This window comes from Amblyomma maculatum, chromosome 1, assembly GCF_055883805.1.
Source record: "Amblyomma maculatum isolate TAMU_Amacu chromosome 1, ASM5588380v1, whole genome shotgun sequence".
Taxonomy (NCBI): Eukaryota; Metazoa; Arthropoda; class Arachnida; order Ixodida; family Ixodidae; genus Amblyomma; species Amblyomma maculatum.
In genome coordinates this window covers 159,679,038-159,693,865 of record NC_139344.1, presented here as the reverse complement: position 1 = coordinate 159,693,865, position 14,828 = coordinate 159,679,038, and the positions used below count along the sequence as shown (strand labels likewise).

General features: G+C 46.5%; 1 protein-coding gene across 1 annotated transcript in view; it reads right to left on the bottom strand.

The window, feature by feature from the left end:
- LOC146204742 (uncharacterized) overlaps positions 1-10,733 on the bottom strand; it is a 170,441-nt gene extending 159,708 nt beyond the window's left edge. Inside the window, exon 1 of the mRNA XM_084589452.1 lies at positions 10,465-10,733. The gene's annotated coding sequence lies outside the window, so the exon portion shown is untranslated. The remainder of the gene's footprint in view (positions 1-10,464) is intronic.
- Positions 10,734-14,828: the final 4,095 nt, after the last annotated feature.

Here is a 14,828-nt window from a genome sequence, read left to right as displayed (position 1 = left end):
TCGATGTCAATGCAGTGGCTTGAAAGGGCGACATTTGTCCATGACTATTTTCTTAATAGTTGAATGAATGGCCTGCCAAGGAATAGTTTGGAAATGGGCATGCTCAGGACAGTGCGTGCATGCACATTACGAAAGAGAGCGTGAACTACCAGCCATGACACACACGTTGAGTATATTTATTCACGAACTGTTTGCTGATAGGCCACTGCTCTCCTTACAAGAGAAAACACTGTCATGAACACAACGCGCTACTTCGGCATTGTACGAGGATTTCCTGCGCAAAAATAGAATGAAGCGACGCAAAAACACTTTGCTTGCAGGCAAGCGTGTGAATATATTATAGGAATGCGCATGGCGGCGTGGGCTTGAAAGGAGTAGTTCCATTCACTAGCTGAACTCATAATGCAACGGAGATGTCGATAGCCCGAGGGCAACACCAACCGCAAACACATCCCAGCAAATACAGGTAATCACACACAGGCACGCACGCACGCACGCACGCTCACGCACACACAAACACACGCGCACGCACGCACGCACAAAGCCGGCAACAAATTCCGAGCACGAAGACTTGCGTGAATGGGAATTCATGTTTTACCTAATTGATGTTTGTCTTGAGGTGGGCGAAGAGTTATCAATGTCAAATAGAACTACGACGTTAAGAGTTATAAACTATAGCAGCTTATCAACAAAAACTTGGCACAATGGTCCCGGTTTTGGAATCTTATACCGCGCTTCTCCGAGTTAAAAGGCCTTCCTTGTATACTCCAGCTAAGCCTATTAATATCTTATTTCAACTTTGCGTTTCAAGTCATTTTGTTTTTGCACGAACAGGCAAGGACTTACTAAGAAAATGTATAAAGGAATACCAGCTGGAAGAATTTGATGTTTTACACTTAGGTGGTATTTTAGAGCGCGGCTGCTTTATTCTGCTGCTTATTAAATTTATTTCACGGCCTAAGTAGACATCCACTTGCATTTCTTCCTCTTTTCTCATCCATGCTCTATGTTTAAGCAGCATGCAAATTCACGTTATGACTTCTTGCTTGAGTTAGCCTCTGCAGCTCTTTTTTGCACTGCCTTCCTTAGATGCTGATTCTTTTCTGTTTAAGCTTCTGCTGCATTGGTTTTCTTTTGGTCACTCTAGAGTGCCTGAATAAAGCAGTCGAAAATAACTGGCTACTTTGTAAGCATCGTCTATTATGTTTCCTGCCAGCAGAAGATGTCATTTGCTAACCTTTCCTTGCCTGAACAGAGAAGTCGCTTCAAGCACAAGAAAAAAAGTGTGTGTGTGTGTGTGTGTGTGTGTGTGTGTGTGTGTGTGTGTGTGTGTGTGTGTGTGTGTGTGTGTGTGTGTGTGTGTGTGTGTGTGTGTGTGTGTGTGTGTGTGTGTGTGTGTGTGTGTGTGTGTGTGTGTGTGTGTGTGTGTGTGTGTGTGTGTGTGTGTGTGTGTGCGCGCGCGCGCGCGCGTGCGGGGCACGTGGCAGACCATGGCCTCCGAGATCACCCTCGCGTGCGTTTCTGCCAAATGTTGTAAGTTTGTCAGTTCCTCCAGGCGGCAGCGCCCGCCTATGCGTCGATGCATCGCCCAGCCCGCTCGCGGCGTATCTCCGCTGGCGGTTCTCTCGTTTTTTGCGCGTGTACATTGATGAAAAATTTGTTACGAGCGTGTCACGTAGCCTTTCATTTTTAGCTGGTTTTTCAGCAAAGACTGACCTCAATGTGTGTTCGAAATGTTTCACAATTTAAGTGTTGTGTTTACTACCGAAGCGGAGTGTTGATGTTCTTGCTGCGTTCACATAATGCGTTCCGTTCTACTTAGAATTAACGCATTGTGCTCGTGTAGATAGTTTTCTTTGCTTGTGAAACAGTTACTCGTCAAGACTACCTCGTATAGGTGGTAGTCTTTGAGTGCCTAACGATCACTCGTGAAGTCGGCAGTCAATCAACGTTACGAGCGTATCCTCGAGTGGTCAAAGGCATGCATGTTTCTCAGCTGCAAGGTCTTGTTGCAGTTTGGTGAACTGATGGGACATTCGTTTTCCTCCCCATTTTTAATCCTAAGGCTTCTGCGCTTGCTTGCAAATATAGCAAATTCCAGTGGAGCGTACATCGCTACATTCTATGTGTAGCGTACATGTCGCTATCTTATGTTGCTTACTTCGAGAGATGCTCTCTTCTAGCTTTGTGCAGCAAGAAAGAACCACGCCACTGAAACAACAAAAATAATCATAGAAAAGTTGCTTAGGCCGCAGCTTATCAACGAAGGAAAAATAGTAACTGATCAAGCAGCTTACCGAGAAAAAAAAAAAAAAGAACTGCTGAGTCAGATAGGAGCTGAGTGTTCAGTTTGGCGAGTTTTATCTTTGCGAATAGAAAACTACGCAAGTAGTCATCATGTGGTGATTGAACTTTGTAAATAACGAAATGTGTGTACTTCTTGATTGTGCTTGCCCATATTGTTTTTCTTTTTGTCCCCCTCATGAGTTTTGTAAATAGAAAAACATGTCTTTTTTAAATTGCTCACTGTGTTTGCCTCGTAATTTTGTTCAGAAAGGGGCTAGTATTATTACAACCGGTGGATGCTTAGTGCCAAAAATATTCTGATAAGTTTCGCATATCATTGAAAGTTAATGAAAAATTGCTAACTAGTGTGGCAGGCGTGTATGATAGTGCCATTCTATAGTTTAATCATAATTCGTTTGAATTAACCCATTTGATCGGCTTGGCCCTCAGCGCGTATAGGCATAGGAGTAAAAATTAAAAATAAAAGCACTGCACCCAGTCTGTAGCATATGCAAACAAGTGAAAATAAGAAATAAGCTGGAACTCGCGTGATAATTGCGCACATTTATGTTATGGCGGGCCGCGTAGTTTACAAACGAGGTAATAGCTTCTCCTCACTTTCGATCGTATAAGCTGATCCGTTTTTAACGGGATCACTTCCGAAAACCTCGCATATACTCATATGACGGCAGAGATGCCTGAAAGTGCCTCTATTACCCGTCACCTTTATCGAACTTTTTTTTTTTATTACGCAAGTTTGCCATCATTAAGACATATTATAAAAACCCATGTAAAATGTTTTCCGTAAGCACTCTATCGAACTTGCGTGCTTGCGATCTCCCAAGGCGGCTTTAAAACCGTGCGAGAAATAAAATAGCTATCGTAAAATGCATCTACTAAGTAAGCAATAATCATTGTGGCAGAACCATTTAGAGAATTGCATTAGTGCGATGGATGCTTATGTACGTCGCCGCATTCGTAAATACTGTATTTAGCGAGTTAATGAACTCGCAAATGTACGACGTGTATATACACACTGACAAAAAAAAAAAAAAAAGACGCGGAACCGCAGCAGAGAGCACCATCTAGAGCACGCATGCAGCTTCGGGTAGTCGCTGCCTAACTTTGCGCATGTGGGCCTTATATTATTAGTACTTTAACGATAGCGAAATTGTTGGCTGCCGTCTTGCTCGTGGCATTTTAAAGCTGGCAGCTCGACTGTGGTACGAGCGCAAGCTGAGGAAACTCGTGTTTTACAGTTCGCGCCAAGCTGCAGAGGAACACTTGATGCATAGGTGGCGAGCGCCGCGGTGCGGCGAAAGACGCTGCCATGCTCCTTTTCCAACTTACGCTCTCTCCGGACGTGCGCGCGGAGGTGATCTCGGAGGCCATGGGCAGGCATAATCATCTATTAATCATATCTCTGAGAGTAAGATTGGCAAGAAATATTAGGAGCAAGAAATTTGCAGCTTTCCATTATCTTAACGTCGCAGTTGCATACTAGCTTTACCAACTCACAGCAAACACAGCAAACACGTGCGGATTACGAAAACGCGCATTCATTAAGCGTAAAACTCGCGCCTAACAATTATGGCTTTTGTGACAGATCGCCAGCGCGTCCCATCGAACAAACCTTTCGTGATAGTTCCAGATTGGATACAAAGTAGCAAAGTTTGTTTGCCTCAGTCTCTTCGAATTAAGCAACTTAGTGCCCATAGCTCGCCGTCAAGCAACGCGTCGTGACGCGTTCTCTTCACGCTCGGTACAGTCGACAAATGAGGTGGGAGAGGAAAGGAGAAAAGCCCCTACGGCGCCGGCGGTCCCATGGCTCTGTGGCGAAACAAGCGGCGTCATAAAAAAAAAAAAAAAAAAAAAAAAAAGAGAGACACGAACGCATTGATGGCTGTGCGGCGCAACGGAACGCATTTAGTACAATTAGGGCGGCACTTTAGCGGCCGGATTGTGGGGCCGGAAGCCGAAGTGGCAACGCGCTTCGGAAGAGAGTTGAGCTCGCGGCTGGGGCACCAGCTGCGGGAAGGTTGCGAGGACTCCTGTGAGTCGCGCGAGTTTGGCGCACTCGCCTAAACTCTCGCAGGCTTTGCAGACTGTCGCTCCGCTGGCCCTTAGACCACTAAAATTTGATTACGCAAAGGCAAACCCTTGGATGAAATTCTTTACAGCGCCGCCGAGAGGCGGCTTTGTATTTAAGATTTCAGAGTGCCAGCTATCACTAATGCGGAGCACCACGTCCGCGGCACGCTGCCGAAAATAATGCAATCTGAGTAGGGCCTCGTTTTCTTTCTCTTTTATTTTTTGCAAACGAGTAACGTGGATGGGGCTAGGTTGATGTCGCTTTGGAACAAAGAGCAAGAATAGATGTGACAAAGCAGAAAAACCAGAGGATTTTAGGCCTGTCCTTAATGCCACTGCCTGCACCTCTCGTATACCATTGCTTAAGTCTGCGCTAACAGCTAAAAGGAATGCAGAATTAGACACAATTCGATATTTCATTTAAGTGGGCCATCATCTCTAACGAGCCTTCTTTTAGCGCGACATCACACGGCCATGATGTGCATTCCACAGGGGAGCGAAGGGCATTGAGCCACCCTCTTATTCAGCCACACACTTGTTCTACAGAAGCACATTGCTGCGAATAGACGAGGAATCAACTGCCGCGGCTCTATGGCATCCCCTCCTAACCTTAAGGCTATCGAGGATTTTAATTTAAACGCTAGAAATCGAAAGGTTCATCACGCCTTTATCACAAGCGCATGCGAAAACTGGCTAATGCTTCGAGTATCCCAATAATATTGAACATATTGAACCTTGTACTTCTATTTTTATTGAACTGGCATATAGCGCTTAAACATGCCCGTTGTGTTGTTTGTGTATCAGTGTGCGTTCATACCTTCTTCAGGTCCTCAACACCCCTGCTCAGTGCACGTTTTTAGTTATTGTTCTCCAATTTAACAGTAGAGAGCAGGAGTATGCAACACGCTGGTTTCAGCTGACCTCACTGCCGTTCCCACGCATGAACCCCAACTCACACTCAAGCTTCACTTCAGATCTCTAATCTTTCTTCATTTTGTAAAAAAAAAAAAAAAAAAAAGGTTAGAGACTACTGTCTATCGCAACCTTGTTTATTCTCTTTTCTTATACGTTAACTCAGTCCTTGTTTCGTTTCTTCCTGTATACGTTTGTGAACACGCACCGAGAATTGACGTCCCCTATAATAGTGAGCTGTGGTACCCTTGAATGACGAGCACATTTACCAGCAGTAAATAAATATGTTTCGCAGTTGCTTGTTCCTATAATGCAACTCAATTGTATTCAATGTTCGGGCAATGCGCGATACTGAACGCTTGAACGATTCATTTAGTCGTGCTCATGCTGCACATAGTAACACATTAAAAGGCGCCGTGACCGGCGTAAGCTCTTGCCATCTTCGCGCAGTAAGCGCTATTTTGTCGCCTTTATACACTGAAGGTTATCGTATTCTACAGCTGTTAAAAAGAATAACCGCATCCTAAACTACAGTTGATATCGGAAAAGTCCGGTTTGCACACGAGATAAGCAAAATAATATCCACATAAAGAAATAATCGGGGTGCGCCATCCTGCCACGTAAAGATGCTTCTTTCTGACCTTACGACGTCGGGGACATGCTTCTGCAACTTCCTCCTGCCTTAATGGACACAATAACTCGCCCCTGAGCAGCTTATTTTGTTTAGTTTAAGTGTAAGTTGCAAGTCACTGAAGAAAACGTTAAGTTATCTCTTGTCTCCACTTGCCCCGGTTTTTGTATCAGCAACACTTTAAATTAATGATGCAGTAAAGACGCGGAAGTAAAATATGCACGATGAAATTTTCTTGGACGACATCTTGTACCCTTGAATGAACCAAGCTTCTTTCTTCTTTTTTTTTTTTTTTTTCAGATCCCCTGGCAAATATCGAAGGCGAAATATAAGGGTATTTCTAGTAACGTCCGCTCTGAAACTCGACAGCCATTTCAGCACGAATCCATTCCGCAAGTTTGAACAACGAGTTTGCATTGTGTTCACACATAGCTGTGCGTCTGTCCCGAAGGCTCCTAAACAGGTTCGTTAGCTCCGAATCCTTTATTCTGGTTTGCACCTTATTAGGCCGAGTTCATGGCCGCGAGCACCAGTATTTTTTTTTTTTTTTTTCTTTCAGCTCGTTCAGCAGCGAGACACCGCTAATTGAGGTAGAGTGAAATGGCGGCGCTGCGTTCAGAGTTACGGAACAACTTGAGGCATGGGCACATTCGTGAGGTCTTGCGCAGATTTATTTTTGTAGAGGAGGACAACGAACCGGTCTGCCACCCATCACAGCCCAGACATGGCTTTCCGTATACTTTTGGTCATTCCAAAATCAAAACACTTTTGTTGGAAGGCAAGCTAATCACCAAAATAATGCAAGATACCGAGCGAGCATGCAGCACCATACTTCGAAAAGTGGAAGGAATGCTGGTTTATGCGCGTGAGCTCTAGACGAGAGTAGTTAGGGTAAGGCATCATTGGCTCTAGTTGCTCTTTTACACAACGAGGAAAAGCCGGACGCGCACCAGATACGGATGTCCTAGTTTGACTGTGTTCCGAATAAAGCAAAGGTGTGGATTACTAGACCGTCCGAATAAAAACAGAACGTGTCGAGCCCAAATGAACAAGAACTATTGTGAAAGGGTTTTCTCAAGCAATGCGGGTTGCTTGTCCTAGGCGGCAGTAAATTGGATTGGATCGGTTGGTGTGACGAGTCCGCACCTCACTCTCGCTGGGTTGAGTGGAACCCTGGTTTGTCCAGCTTCATGCTAGTAAATGAAGCGACAGGATAATAAAAAGGCTGAGAAGAAAAACAGAAACAAAGGAAGAGGCACAATACCAGAGTGCCGCAGATTAAGTTCAGGCTGCCACAAAATGTTTAGATGAGTGCAAAAGAAGCTGTGATGAAAAGCAATAAACATATGCTTCCGGTATCAAAAGCGTACGTTTAAGAATTAAATGCCTGCAGACACCATAAATGAGGTTTCAAACCCAGCTTTCTGCCAGTGTGGATCACAGGTTCCCATCAGTTCGCCAAAAGTAAGTGTGCCACATGTTGCCGAGGTCAGTTATGACATGTGTTCGCGTTATTTATTGCTTCAGTGACGAGTTTGAATCACACGTACATACAAACGAATAAAAGAAATTTACGGAAGACCATTCGCTTTGAAGCACTAATTACGAATCACGCATCGCTATCGAAATTCTAGTTTCGCAGCCGTATTGGTTGGCACGCTGAAGTATAGGCCCGCATAAAAGATCTCATTATTACGAACTAAAACCTGTATGCAGCATGTATGATACATGCCAGACAGATAGTAGAAACGCTCCCCGCTCTGTATGGACCCTTCCGCGTCTTTTCAATTCCCTGCGTGCTTCTATTTTTCAACTGCTGCTTTAGAGCAGCCTTCATTCACGTTACTTCGTCAGCCCTTTTCGACGACTTCATAGTCCGGCAAGACACTAGCGCTCCACGGGCGTTTAGCAGGAAGCGCGGATTTGTCGAGTAAGACCGTTTCACGCCGAAAATCCATTTTCTACAAGAAACGCGCCCTCCACAACGCAATGTGCGAAAACTTCAGAATCACTCCACTGCTCTTCTGACGTTTTCGCGCTTCGATTTCCGGAAACATGCCAGATGGGAACCATGTTGGTGCGGACAAGCGCGTTTGTGCCTGGGTGGCTCCCTCAGTGCACTCTGTGGACGCCCAGCATGGTAGAGCCAATAAAAGGAGGGCAAGAAACGATCAGGACAGACGACTTGGCTTGAGCGACTCCCTTCAGGCTTTACCGTGCTGGTCGGCCACTTTGCTGGCTCGTGCGAAACTATTCCACACGGCCATAGGGTGCACAAATGACATCCCGGCGAAGAGCAAGCGGGGCAAAAGACTCATCGTTTCACAATTAAAGCAGCTGCGCAGTTGGTCAGAACGGAACACAGCAGGGTTTTAGCCACGCAGTTCTCGGACACAAGAAGAGTAAATCGGCGACTTCAAGGTTGTTAATTATGGAACAGGGAGCCGTCATGAAAATAACCTATTTCGATATCCTTCGACATGTTCTTGTTTCATTGCGCACCGACACTGAGGACGTTCATTATTTTTCGTCGTGACCATGGCCCCACAATATATTCCAAGCAGCCGCGTACCTTTCATGCAAGTTAAAAGAAACGCGGGCGTGGGTGCAAGTTCTCTATTGCGGTGTATTCTCAAAAATCACGCGGGAAGCCTGATACCGGCGCATGTCCCTCTTATTGGCACCGAATAGGTATACAAGCGTCTAGTCAATTGTTTTTCTAATCCATTTGCAGCGATCATGACTATGCTGTGTTGTTTCACAGTAGAATTTATATAAACCATAATTTCAACTTGAACACTGAAAATATAATGTGCGCGAATCTGCCGTTGGATATTGACCACCGAGAAACAAAATATTACTTCAAGCCACGTGCTGAGCTGGAATCGACAGCGGGCTTCTATTCTTCACATGTTCAGGGGACCTTTCCACATTTCTTCTGACACAGCGCAGCTGAGTCCAAATGGAGGCGCATGAAATATTCGGCGCTCTTTTAAGCTGATGAGTTCCACCGATGCCACACATCGTTTTCTTAAAAGCTGCCCAGGCAGGGCAAGCCTGCTTGGAAGTTTCTGAGCTTCGAGGTTACCATTTTTCGTTCTGAATCTTTCTTTCCGTAAGTTTACACGTATAGAGGAAATGCCACGAGCACTGGGGGTCTTTATTCGAGTCGCTTCGCAAGTGAACGGAGGGGAGATCAGCGCCCCTGCAGAACCGCAGCGAAACCTGATGTGGCATGCGTGTAGCGGCAGCCTGTTGCTCAAGACGCATTCCTTTCTCGTTGATTAGGCTTAAACATATAGCTTACACAAGAAGAGAAAAGTGACGAGAAGATTTTTCTTCCTGCGATGAAGGAAGAAAGAGTGAAAATTATGCCGCCAACTCTTGTCAAATATTTTAGGCAGGCCCTTTTTGAAAGCCCTCTAATGAAAACTGTAGCCAAGGAAGGAAAAATGCCAAAAGCTCAGGCAAGTGCTGGAGGTCAGTAGCAGAAGGCAAACGCGAGTCCACTTTACCCGGCAAACCCCGAAATGCCGTGTACGCGGCAGCTGCGCTACAAAAGAGCGCACGCCGAAATGCCACCTCCACGGCACCGTGGCCCGTGTACGTGGAGAAAGTGAGCGCGACATTTCTCTCACAAAGCGTTGTCTGCAGAAAGGCAGTGACGGGAAGCCGAAACGCATTTCTCTAAGCTTATTCCCAGGGGACCAGAAGCGGGGATAGAAGTTCCTGGGAACTTATACAGTCGAAGCGTTAGAGGCTTTACTGTGATGAGGAAAAAGAGGAATGCAGCAGCACGCATTTTGTGTGGCTGATTGTGTGTGCCTTAAGCAAGGAGACTGGGGAGCGCATGTCGCGGACGTGGCTTACTGCGAATGCTCTGGTAATGGATCGAAGGCTCTACTTTAAAATGAGAACTTATCGTCAGTTTCGAAGCCGCCAAGTAAGTTGCGGCGAACAAATTGTAGAGTATGTGAGGATTGAGTTAATGTGCGTAATTGCGAAGAATATAGACCGAGGCTGCAAACAACAAAACCGTAGAAATTGAGTTGTCTGTTTTCGACTCTCTAAGGTATCGCCGGTCTACTTTAGTTTGCACCGGATCACCGAGTCGAAAGATCAAAACGAACTATTAAGAAACGTGGACTCACAGCCGTTCTCGTAGTCACACACATAATTTCCTTTTGTTGAATGCTTAGAGTCAATGTAAAAACAGCCTCCTGGAATTTGGTATTTGGGCTCAGACAAGGGTGAAAAAATCAACGGTTATTTTTCTTTTCGTTTATTCGCGGCGTCATGAATTATAAGGCGGCGTGAACTTGGGTCACCCAATGTACGATATGAAAAAACGGAAACAGAAATAAAGTCACTCTGCCAAACTTCGTGGTCGCACTCCAGTACGGTAGTTCTGTTTTCATTTTTCCGAGCGGGCAGCGTGCAGGAGCGAATGAGAGAGCGCGGCAAAACTTCGCAGAGAAGTTGCTGCGCACATCCAGTATGCACAAGGAGCGGCACAAACAGCATGATGAACGGGCCGTGCTCACCTTTGCCAAAGAAAGTTGTCGTGCAGGGTCGTCACGAAGCGACTAACTTTTTGACGATCAGCTTCGTTCCAACGGCGCCGACCACGGGGCGCCCACACGCGGTCGAGGGAGCAGCAGCCGCTGTGCGGTTTCGGACGGCGCAGTTGACTCGGAAGCCGAGACGCGCCCGAAGACCTCCGCCTCGAGGTCCCTTTGAACGGCGGCGCGCTGTGTCAAAGCGAGAAGCGGCGGACCTGGAGTTGCCAGCGGCCTAGGATTGGCGCACGGGTCGCTCGCTACGTGTTGAATCTGCTCGCGAGCCTCGGAACACTTTTGTTTACGTTTAGCTGAGCGCTTGGCGCAGCGGCGCTGCGATCGGTGGTCTCTCCTCCTCAGCGCATGCGCTAGCCGCGCCAAGCGACGATAACGCCTAGCACACCCCCCCTCCGTGCTGTATTGATCGGCTCGGTGGGGAGAAGCGTCTGCGGAGGGGGTTCACGCGAAGGAAACTGGCGAGGAAATGAGCGGCTCCTTCCCACCTGGCTCTTACAGCGCGCTGCTGCAGAGAGGGCCCCAAGGAAGAGAAATAGTTCTCTCTACCCGGCATTCCTTTCCCTGTTCCTCCTTACCTACTCGGTCTATTTCGTCCAATGGGCACGCGAAAAGAGCGCAAAGCAAGCTCCGGAGCGGAGCGCCAGCGATGACAGGACTTCTGAGACGCGATTGGACGCAGCTGCGAATTTCTTCGGCTGTGCATTTGAGAGACCGTTCTGAAACAGTTCGCGCTGTGGGCTTCCGAAAACAGCTCCTCTTCAGCGCTCTAGTGATTGCGTAATCCGTCTTAGGCTGCAACCGTGTACGCAGCTGTGAAAGCCTAACGTCCCTTGGGGAAAAAAAAAAAAAAAACGGACTGAGGATGGGAAGTGCGCATTAATTGTCTCACTTTACCGATTGACAAATCAACCTCGCCGTGAGGCTAGGCAGGAAGGTAGAAGTGAAACAGGAAAACTGATTTTGTAGTGGAGGGCTCCGGAATGATTTCAGCCACCTGGTATCTTACACTGGCCCAGACATCGCACAGGCATCGTTTGGTGCTCCGGCTCAGTAGCCATGTCCCTTTGGGTGCTTTAACAGACCCTTCTTCGCCGTCCTCTACCACCTCTGTGCCGGCTCCTCCGGCTCTTTCTGCAAAATCTCCCCCCTCCCCCTTCCTCTCCTTCTACAGAGTTTAGCTGGCACCATTACAGTTTCTGAAGTGGCTTAGCCTGCACTTCTTCAAAGACTACACATGTCGCCGACTTTTGGAAAGCGATAGCTGAGCCGTGCTGACAGCCCGTAATGATCCCATTTGCATGCACATATCGTGTCGCGTTCGACAACATCTAAATGGCGTGAAAGACACGGGCGTGAACAGAAAAAAAAAAAAAAAAAAGGCAGTGAGATGGACAATCTGGCTAGTTGATAGCAGTTAATTTTGGGTGGAATAACCCCAGGACGGACGAATGACAGTAGTTTAGGTGTATTTTTCTATTCGTGATGCGTCTGCCCCTTGTGTCACCGTAAATGAGAAAAATGGAATCACGAGTTGGGCCAGTACGCTCGAGCTCATCTGTGAAAAACAACGCTGAGAAGGCGCCTGTATTGCCATTATTGGTTTATTTACTGTCGCTGCGTTCAGGATACAACGTTGGAACTTGATTTTAAAGGTGCTGTTGAATTCCATACGCATACCTGCGTGTACTTCTGCCACACGTAAGTGCTGGCCTGTATCTGGTAGTAACATTTACACGATTATACACCAAACAGAATGGTACAGCAGTGTCCTAAAATCCCTTTCCTTTGTTACCACCGGCGATATTCTGAACCACGCTAAGCGGAAACGTAACCCTTGGGGGCAAGAGCAGGAAGTAAGCGGCTGATGTCAAGGGTTCCCATTGCACCACGCCCTGGCATAATATCAAGAGAATAAATAAGATGCGCATACTCCAACGAAGTAATTCGTTCATATTATCCGGCTTTTATGCACGATCTGGCACCCCTGTGGTACCGAAGTTTGTGGACATCATTTGGCCAGGAAACGAAGCTGGGAACTCTCTTTATTAGGTGCGTCGTTGACGGCTTTTGCTGCACCTGGTGGAAATGCATCGGCTCTTCGACTCATCGTGACGCCCTCCTCATTTGTTTAGCTAATGAGTATTATCTTTGAGTTTCAGTAGTGAGGTGAGAGACGCTGCTTCTTTTGTCGCTTAACGAGCACAGTGGTGTTCAAGGCCTGGAATGCAATTCCAAGCTGGGCATCATACTCGAAGTCTACACTCTAAAAAGCAAACGAGAGTGGAGTGGTGCACGCTTGCCAAGTGTGAGTGATTACATTTTTTTTTTTTTTTGCAAGCTTGCTTTAGGCGTGGTAGACATTGCACGCTTAAAAATCACGCTTCCTAGACATTATGATCCAGCCGGGTTCACACTTCGCAGAAGTGCTTTTATTTTCTGCTTCACGCCCTTATTCAATTTATTTCGTCCTGTCTTGTAAATTGGGCAATGCCAATGACACCTCCGAGAGCGAGTGTTAAGAATCGTCGAGCCAGACAGGGTTTCGGGCGAAAAAAAAAAAAAAGAATGCCTTCAGAACATGGCGCCACGTCTCCTGCCATGAATAGCAGCCATTTTGGAAAGCAAGCATGAAAAATAATTCTGCTTGCAAAACCATTCGTCCGCGTCGAAGATTATTTACAAAATTTATCCAATAGTGTTCCATAATTTGGGCCTATAACCCTTTAAACACTGTTAATACTGTGACATACAGTAATTCGAGGTATAATAAAGGAATAAGAGAAGTTTTTCCCATTCCACCCGTATACCACGTGACTAAACCCACTTATAATAGATGTGGCCCTACATTTGGAAATTAGGATTTTGCACAACCGATGATGTAGAAAAAAAAATTAAGTGCAACTATAGCTACCCAAACCCACGATAACTGGCCCAAAGAGACAGGCGCGATCTCTCCTCGGAAGTAGCGAGTTAGGATGTGTGAGGAAAGGGTAGTTTGCTGTAAGCTTTCGGTTGTAGGAGTTTGGGCTGGACTATAGCGACAGGGAGTTTTCGATCTTGGTCTGTCAAGTCCTTCTTGGGTCTTTTTCAGGCCTGAGTGGCCAAAGAAGCTAGAGCTGCGAGATTTCTTGTGATGTTGAGGTCCCCGTTTACAAGATGTCTGCTCATCAACCAGGCGCACTCGAGCTCCAACGTCGGAGACAAGAGAATCTAACACGGGGAAGGTAATTTGACGCCTTTGTTTTGCCCCTTACGTGTTTTGTCCATTGTCGTATAGTTTCTGCTAGAAACTAAACAATCAAAAGCAAACAATTCGAGCTGAGGGTAACATGTGGATTATAAAGGCACATTTTTGTTAGCCGAAAGCGCTACATACACCGTTAGGCTTTTCAGTGAGAAAAAAATGGGCTAAATTTTTAGTATTGATATTGATACAACAGATGGAGAACTAATTTGATGCTTAAGCACGAGAAGAGATTTTGCGATATTACAGTGAGTGAAATCGTTATTATTTGACGGGTGCGGGGATATGGTTATATTGGACTATTTTAGTCGCTCCAGTGCTCCAGGTGGTCGGTAGTTTTCTGGCAACGACCTCTTGTACCCTCGTTGTGGCCCGGATATGAATAGTAGGGAACACTCGTCATGGTGCATCTCTCATGCACATCAAAGTATCTTTCATACCCTACCGCCTTTCAAACGTTTTGCGTACTCTTCTTCATTTAGCGATCAATTACAGCCAGGGAAAATCCCTCGCCGCTACTTGGACCCGCCCATCACAGGAGAGCGTTCACCTTGCTAAAGTGACCGCGGGCAAGATACCTCAAGGCAATCACTAAAACTTATCAAGGCAGTGAACTAGGGGCTGAATGGGCTCTCCTTACATTGGTATTCCATATGGCTATGTGTGGTTTGAGGAGAGCCATGGTGCAAGTGCGATCCAGGCGGGAAGTATTACACGGGCTGACGCAGAACGCTAGTGTGCAGAGGCGACTTGCCTGTGGTACGCATACTTCTAGCAGGCGCACCATCGTGCTTGCAGTATAAGCACTCAACGTACTTCGGCTGCGTCAACCTGGTTCGCGTACACAGCTGACGCTCGTCACCACAACGAAGTTGTTCCAATTAAGAATCTCCGCCCCAAATAGCTTCAACAAAGCTCACCCAATGGCTGCCACAATTCGAAACATTTACTTCATGCTCGTCCCATCCAAAAATGCCGTGAGCGCTCCCTGTATAAATGAGAGGGCAACAAACAAAAGAAAGAAAGTCCCCATCTCGCATACACATAATTGTATACCAATGTGGGTGGTCGGCGACAGGGCCGGCGT